Here is an 8,622-nt window from a genome sequence, read left to right on the forward strand (position 1 = left end):
CCTCCCGGCGTGGCTGGGGTAGGCGTCTCGGCAGCCGAAGGGGGAGCGTGGAGCGCACGGGTACGAAAAGATGCGGAGCCCCCATCCTAAGGCCGCGAGAGAGGACCGTATCCGAAAGGCAGACTCCGGCACAGCTAAGGGGTCCGAAACCACCTGGGAGCAGCGTGAGCCCTTGCGCAGAAATCGCCGAGGAATGCCAAATGTGGCCCCGCGCAGCCCCCGCAGAGGGGCCTGCAGGGGTCCGGGGGGCAGCGGGGAGGGTTTTGGTCACGCCAACGCCTGCACAGGGATCATCGGCCGTGGCACGGCACGGAGCTTTGCTCTGGGTAAGGCTGTCATCGGTGAGGGCAGAGCCGCTCCGGAGGGAGCGATGGTGCCCCAGCGCAGGTGGTAGGGCGAGGTGGCTGCTCGTGAGGTCAGGAGGGGATTCGTGCCTTTCCCCAAGGTCCCAGGAGTCCGGCGAAGGGCTGTCTCAGAATTAGAGCAGGCTGTAACCAGGTCACAAAACTAAAGGTGACTTTTTCTGGGAAATAGAGTTTCTTTGCTGCATCTCAGCACTGATCTGAACGTCAGTGTTGTGAGCACAATGTCAACGGGTGTATCCCCAAATCAGATTTTCAACAGAAAAATACAGATGCTCAAAAGAATTGGGGTGAGGCTCTTGCTGCTTTACGATGTAGGTGTGCTTTTTCATTTCAGATGAACTATCCTTACAAAACTTCAGGGAGAATACTGAATAGCTGTATATACTATACCTGCTGCTGAGACGTCTGCTGGGAGCAGGTTCCATATAAGCCCCACATTTTCCACAATACAGTGCAATATTTTGTAATTTCCTTCAATGGTGGCCATGAACAGCAGTTTCTCTCAGAGCTACGGATGGCTAACTTTATCAGATGCTCACAATAGTATGTTCATCTGGTCTTCAGCTACACTGAATGTTTGCCAATTAACTGGCCTCATTAATTTGTAACTGTGAAACAAAACAGAATTCAGGCGAAGAGTTCCTAGAGGCAAACTGCTAGCCATGATGGACTTTCGACGTTCATCAACATTTTGCTATGCAAACCAACATAACTGACAGGACTCTCAAAGTTTTGTGAAATTGATGTAATTCTGTAAATCTAATCCTCAACTAGTACAAAACTTCTTATGCCAGTGTGCTGTGGGACTGGGACTCAGGATTGCTCAGGTGATACACAGGATCTTGTCCAAAAGTGCATAAACAGATTTGTATGACAGTTTGTTTAAAGGCAAAAAAAAAGAGGTTTTCCCACTCTGCTGATACTTTTGAAGCCTGGTCTTTTAGTCAGTTGTTAGACTCTCTTGCCGTTTTGATTCCGTGGAAACCAATACCTTCCACCATGCCAATAAACCTGGATAAATATAATACTGAAATAATCATTAGAGCCCAATTTTTATTTATGCTAAGAGCCTTTTTACATGGGAAAATTGATGAGCATAATTGTAGCAGAATAATTTATACTGGTATGGCTTTGCTGATGTAACATTCCAGCTAGATGTTTTAATTGGGCGTAATTATTCCATTTCCCTGCATAGGCAAGTCCTATATAGATAAATCCCCTTTTATAGTTAACAGTCGAAGCAAATTACATCTCATAATTACATTTACACCATGTTTAAGGCACTCTTAGGATGGGCAGGAAATATAATGGGGCCACAGTGTAATTGAGAGTGCAACCCTTAAAATCCTATTTGTGACAACTGTAATCAAATTGTCATCTGCTATAATATTTTCATTTCTTCTCATTCCAAAACAACAAAAGGCATTAAGTCTGTTCAAAATGAAATGTTTTGAAGGTCTAGCACCAAAATATGTACATCGATTCATGCAGGCTAAGGAAGCAAATGCAGTTTGTCATATTTAAACAGAACTGTGCCCAGTCTGTAGGTAACATCTTCCAGTGCCAGATTCAGCACTGTTGTAATCAGGCATCCTGGGGACTTTGTGATACAAAAGGAAATTTGACTTCATGTTATCAGGGCTAAATTTGGCTCCTCAATGCTTAGAACACTCCTGAAGGCATGATGCTCCAAACAATTAATCTTGCATAATATTGAATAAATGCGTATAGGACACACTGGCTCACTTCTTGTAAATCTGTTGTTACTGGCATATTTTTTTCATAAAAAGATGGTTTTCCACAGTTGGCAGCAGTCCTGTTCAAAAGCATCTCTGAGCTGCAGAAATACAAAAGACTGTACTTTATTTCCAGTCTGTATTTCCCTCTCTTTCTGGCCATTGTCCACCCACCTGCCCTTCCCCCCAGGAAAAAAAAAAAAGCCCTTACCCTTAATTTAGACTGGGGTGTTTGGCAAGCATTTACTTCTCCCTTCTTAACCCTTTTGGTCATTTGAAAACAAAGTCCTGAAGCAGTGTGAAATTAACTTATATGCATAACATTTGAAGTGACGGCACAAATTCCCACTGGAATGAAGGGCTATTCACTTCAGTGGGAATCGGCAAATAGATCTGTAGCAGAACAATGTGCTCTTCTGAAAACTCTCGCTTCCATTCGAATGGATGGGACGGGGCCTCCCTTGTGATGCTTGCGCACCACCACCCGTTATGACCCTTTAAAATAAAACCACACCAAACCAACCCCAAACAAAACCTGCCTTTTTTTTTTTTTTCCACGGGCTTCCAGCTGGATGAGATATTTAGCCTGTTGTTACACAGAGTTTCTGTGATTTGCTAACAGGTGGTTGTGTTTCTGTATCGTTCCTCCAGCTGAAGTCAGAATAGTTGTGTCTCTGGGTGTGCCTCAGCAAAACTGCAGCCGGAGTTACTGATTTCTGTGCCGTACGGAGAAAGGTGCCTGTCCAATTCCTTGTCTCGAAAGCCACAGAAAAGCATCTCTGTAGGCTGTGCAGCAGGCATGATTGACAGCGGTTCCAGCAAGACCAAGGAACGTGGGCTGCATATTTATGTGCATGCGTTTCCTGACCCAGCGGTGGACTCGGTGCTCTGACCGTTATGAACGTGTTTGCAAAAGGCCCAGACAACACCCCACAATGCAGAGAGTTTGGCTTATCGCTGGTAAATTATGTTTTGAATAGTGTTGGATACAGTTAGGATTTGGGGGGGGGGGGGGGGGGGAAGGATGCTCTATAACCATGACTGTTATTAAAAAATGACTAAGATTAAGAATATGGTGTAAAATTGGATTATTCTCATTTTTCCCAGCTCTTTGCATACAGTATAATGCAAAATGATCTGGGTTGTCATCTCATAGAAAAATCTGTCATAATATTTTGATTCAAATCATAAGCGAGCTTAGCCAAGAATAACATATATACAGTCGCATGGTATATGATATTTTTAAAATCCATTTGCCCTGTACTTTGCTTATTAAAGATGACATACTTAAATCTTGTTTCAAACCAAGACTATCCCTTTAAGGAGAAATCTGAGTGACTGACTCCCTCTTCATTGCAAAGTACAATTAGAAAACTGGTTCTCTTGCACGCAGAGTGGCCCTGCTCTCACATATTTGTGCAAGAACTTTTATGTGTCTCAGAAAAGTCCCAAAGCTCATGCTTTTTTCACAAAAGAGTAATGCAGTTACTGACAATAATCACCCTCCAACATTATGTTTCATACCCATGGTCAGGAGCATCATCCAGCCTACAATGCAACTGAGATTCCTTTTGTCTCAGCCAAGAGGTTTAAGACTCCCAGCCGACTGAGTAAATTCCTCATGCATTTCTGACAGAAAAACAATAATAGGTGAGGAAATGGTACGGTTTCCAGTTAGATCTCTCTGTTTGCCACTTACCTCATTGAGAAAGAGGACAGAAAACTTAAGGATTCCTCTCAGAAGAATATTTACCAGACAATGCTTCCTCTGTTTTCTTTCTGCTCTGCTTCCCTTTACTGTAGTCTCTTGCTCTCCTTCTGTATTGCCTTTCTCGCTTCCTCTTTAACTATTTATGTATACTTCTCTTGAATTGTGATATTTTATATTAAATACAAACCACCCTTGATTCGTATGTGTCTGTATGGACAAATGCGCAGTTTGCTTATTTTGTTCTAAAACTACCACATTTCTTTCTAGGCACAAGCATTAGATACTTGAGCAGAAAGAGAGCATGGGAAGGTGAGAGAGAAAAAAGTGAAGGGAACGGGTGGAGAAGAGAGGAAAAAGAGAGAATGAGCAGGCGAGGGCTGTTACCATGACGTTTCGGAAGCACGGTAAGTGGTATGGTTAGAGAGGAAAAATCTCCAAGGACTGTACCCTGATCTATAGCTGGGGAGTAGCTGGTGTAGCAGAGGGAGGATGCTAAATCTCGCTTTTTGTGTCACTCCCCCCGGGGCTGCTCCCTAGCCAAAACTGTTGGCCAGAAGCCGAGGGTGTTGCCGGTCTGCTTGGGTGCCAATTGGACATCCCTATACTGCAGTCCCACTTCCCTGCCCTTGGCAGTGGTCTCTCCAGTGGCCAAAAAGATGCCCCCAGGCACATCTCCGTGGTCTGGCGGATTTCCCTGCACGAGGGAGAGCCGCTGACCTGCCGCTTCATCCAGCCCCTGCGTGGTATAGTGGTGGAGGAGGGATAATTACCCAAGATAGTCCTGGTTTGGCTCTGTAGGAGGATTCTTGCTGTCCCAGTAGATGGTTGTCTCACGACTAAAGAAAACCGAAATGGATCTGCTTTTCTACAGGGTCAAAAAGAAGAAAGCTGACTTCTGGAAAAAAATATTATATCCCGGTGAGGTCACAATTTTAGACTGCATACCTACATTTCAAATGATATTTTCATTGTCCCGATTCACTGACATGATGCCAGCCCCAGCAGGAGGTTAGTTCTTGATTCGAGGAAAAGGGAGTTTTAACATTCATTTTAATGAGAACCTCTATTCATTTTTAGTATCAGCACTGTTACACCAGCTCCACTTAATTACGGGAGAAGAAGCAGGTTTAGAATTCCCTGGAGGAACTTGCTGTTTTTTCTTCTCAGACTTACTCTCTTCATCTTCTCAACTGCTCCTCCCTTAGTCTTTTCATTTTCCTGGAGAGTGCTTATTCTTATCCTTAGAAATGAGCACGTCTCGGCAAGATTTTAACTCCTATAAATGGTGTAATCTTGTTACTTTGCCTTTCTTCTTTTCCACTGTCTTTTCCTCTGTGGACTGATTGATAAAATGCAGCAGGTTTTCCACGATATGATGAGTGGAGTACACGAACCCAAAGGTGGTGCCCGCCTGTGTCCTAGGGATGTAGCTTGGGTATGTAATATACGAAAGATGCATCAAGGTAAAGTCACAAGGTAACTGCAGTAGCATGCTGTATTCCTGCTGCTTACATCCATGTTTTGTACTTGAAATTGTATAAACTTCTGTGCATTCAGAAACCGGCATAAGATTGAAACATGCCATGGGTCACTAAGAAAAAGTCATCTTATTATTCCTGGAGGTTTCTGCTGCATGAAGCCTGTGTACATTGCAGTTTTGATTATGTCATTTTTTAATATCTATAAAAATTAGTGTCAGCCTGAAACTAAATGAAGTTTTGAGTCTCTGAATAATTTTTGAGCACATTTTAAGTCACTTACAGATCAAGTCTTTCAAAACTTTAAGTGGCAAAGGCAAATGCGTATTAATTTTAGCTGGCTATTTTTACACTTCTATATGTGTAATTGAATTCAGAATTTGCCCTTCTACTTTCAATCTGAAAAGAGTAGCCCAGAATGCACCTACATGCTTTTGATCCTTTGAAAAAAAAACCCTGTAAACTGGAGGAACCTTATTAAACTTTAAAAACAAGTCTCTGTGCACAGAGTGCTTCATTTCAATACAGCTTTTTAACAGATGCTGTTAGAAGCATACAGAAAATCTCTAAAGCTCTGCTTTAACCTAAGCATTCATTGGTCTGTCCGAAGGTGTGTCTTTACACAAAGAGAAGTACCCTGGTGCGCATGGAAAGTGTTACTGAGGTTGAAATCTTCATCTACATAAATATCTTGCACCACTTCAACTATTCCCATGCACAAGAGAAAGATGCCTTTATAAAGAAATGAATACCCTTATTCCTGTAACGAAAAAGAGCGCCTTTATTGATAATAACTACACCTAAATTGCAGTTATGTAACTGTTTTACCTACAAGTCACCTCATGATCAAAACTGTTATGTAACAACGAAAAAATCTGTGTAGATTAAAGGCACATGAATAGTGGATTTTTTTGCTTTGGTTGTCCAGCCAAAATATGGGAAAAATGTAACTGCTGTTGTGCCAAAAAAAATATTGCTCATTTTTTTGACTTTTACAAACTTTTCTGACCCCTTCAAATTAGGTCATTTTCTAAACAAAAGCATCATTTAAATGTGAAGTATCAATGTCTCATTTTGGAAATATTTACTGTTTCATTGTTTCAGTCCCCCAGAATGAGACTTTCTGCCATTTGCTGGAAATTGTCCCAAATTCACAAATGTTTTCAGATTCTGCAAAAATGAGGTTTGGAGTAATATTATTTGGGGAGGGGAGGCGGGGAGCAAGGGTACACCTACACCTTATTTAAGAGTTCACAAGGCCTGAGAATTTTTTTCCTTTAATTTATAGTAATCCACTCAGAAAGGATTAAGTGATCCAAAACAGGCCACCCTGCAACAGAAATACAAAAGTCCTCTTTTCAGCTTACACAAAATAAATCAGTTTAAAGGAGTATTTTATGTGAGATGTACAATACTGAAGCACCTGACGTTCTTCTAATGCCATCCTTTAGCAGACACAATCAGGAAGAATACAGGCCTAACTGGTCAAACACACACGCGTAACTAAGTATGAGAAGAACCCAATTAAAAGAAAGGAAACTTGCTCTAAGTTGCATCTACTGTAAATACCTTGAGAAACAAAGGTCGTGAACCATATTTCTCCTGCCCACAAACTCACACCTGCTAATGCCTCATAAAGTTTGTTGCATCCTCAATACTATCCTTCAACAGCAGGTTCCAAGGCCTAATTATATATTTAATTATCTATTTTTTATCAGCTCATTTACATCCAAGTACATTCAACAGCATGTCATCTGGGATCAATTCTTCAACAGTGATTTTATTATAGTTTCTATATAATGTTACTTTGGTATATCCACCCTGTTCCCACCCCTGAGCATATGGTGTCTCTTTTTTTAATATGTCTGAATTAGAGAAAAGTACCAGCATTAAATATGAATCTCTTGGCTTTTGACAGTTGCCAATCCTAGAGTTGTTTGCAAATGTTTTTGGTATCAATTTCACTTCTGTACCGCAAGTGCTTTGTTAACATCTGCCCTGCAGCGGATGATCATTTTTATTTACTGATTTATTTGTGTATCTATATTTTGGTGTGAAAACGTAGTCGTAACTTTTGGGGCTTTAATTTGCGGAAAGAATAGAGCAGAGTGAAACGCAGTCAGTCACGCTTTGCACTTGAAAGGAATAATGCCATTATTTCTTTGTTTTCTACGGTAATCCTAGGTATAATAGGTAGAATGGCAAAAATAAATTGAGGTCTTTGTTGCAATTCTCCCTCCCTCAGCCAAGGAGCCATGCTTTCTCTCACGTACATCGTCTATCAAATGTTGTTTAAGGATCTTTTTGCACCAGCTGCTATCCTGTTTCAGTTTTTGCTTCAGCTAAGCTCTCTAAACAATTTGATGAGCATGAAGAACGATGCCAACCTGACAAATCCTGTTTTTCGGATTTTTCTCCCAGAGTTACCCGGTCGTGAAGCACCACGACGGTGGCCGTGTTCACTTTTGGGGTAGTGAGAGCCATCAGCCCCATTGTCTTGTGGTTCTGCAGGGCAGAAAGCAAGTTTGTGAAGTTGTATGATTTTTCTGTTAGACTTTTCATTTATTACCTGTTTATAGTTATATGAACACAAATACTTGTTAATATTTACAATTCGGTTGTGTAAATGACTTCACGTGGTTCGGGAAGGGCAGCATCCAGTTCATGAGCTGCATTTTCAGAGAAGACTCCATGTTCCCACTATAGACTTCTGCTGTTAGCCTTGAGTGGGCTGGATATTTAACTTCATCATTTCAAGCTGAAATGGCCATTTTATGTTAGTTTTAGAGCTTCTTTAATTTTATCAGTTATGTTCTTCCTCTGCTTGCAATCAATTGAGTGAAACTCACAACAAATAAAATAGGAAATACAGAGAAGTAACAGACAGTTCCTACCATCCTTAACCCCTGCCACCCCAAGTCTGACTCTCTTGAGCATTTCAGAAACTCACGGTTTTCCATGAGCTGAATAACAGTGCAATGCTTTAGAAAGGTTTTACTAGCATGGGGTTTAAATAAACTGCGTAAATAGTTGTGGTTATATGAGTAGCATACTGATTCTAACAGATCTTGTTGGGGAGAGGGGGTATTCAAGAATAAATGCCATCATAAAAATTAGCCCCCCAAAACATGTAGAATTTCAATGAGAAAGCAAGCACATTTTCGGCAGGGCAGAAAATATTCACACTTCAATTGCACAAAATCTATAACCAATTGTAATCAAATTTTCCATGGATCCTTGGCTGAGACTGATCTAAAATCCTCAGTCCAAACCCTGAGAGCTGTTTTTAGCTGCATCGTTTGTTGGTTGTATCACTTCAGTTTCCTGTGAAA

Source organism: Buteo buteo, chromosome 8 (assembly GCF_964188355.1).
Source record: "Buteo buteo chromosome 8, bButBut1.hap1.1, whole genome shotgun sequence".
In the NCBI taxonomy this organism is placed as follows: Eukaryota; Metazoa; Chordata; class Aves; order Accipitriformes; family Accipitridae; genus Buteo; species Buteo buteo.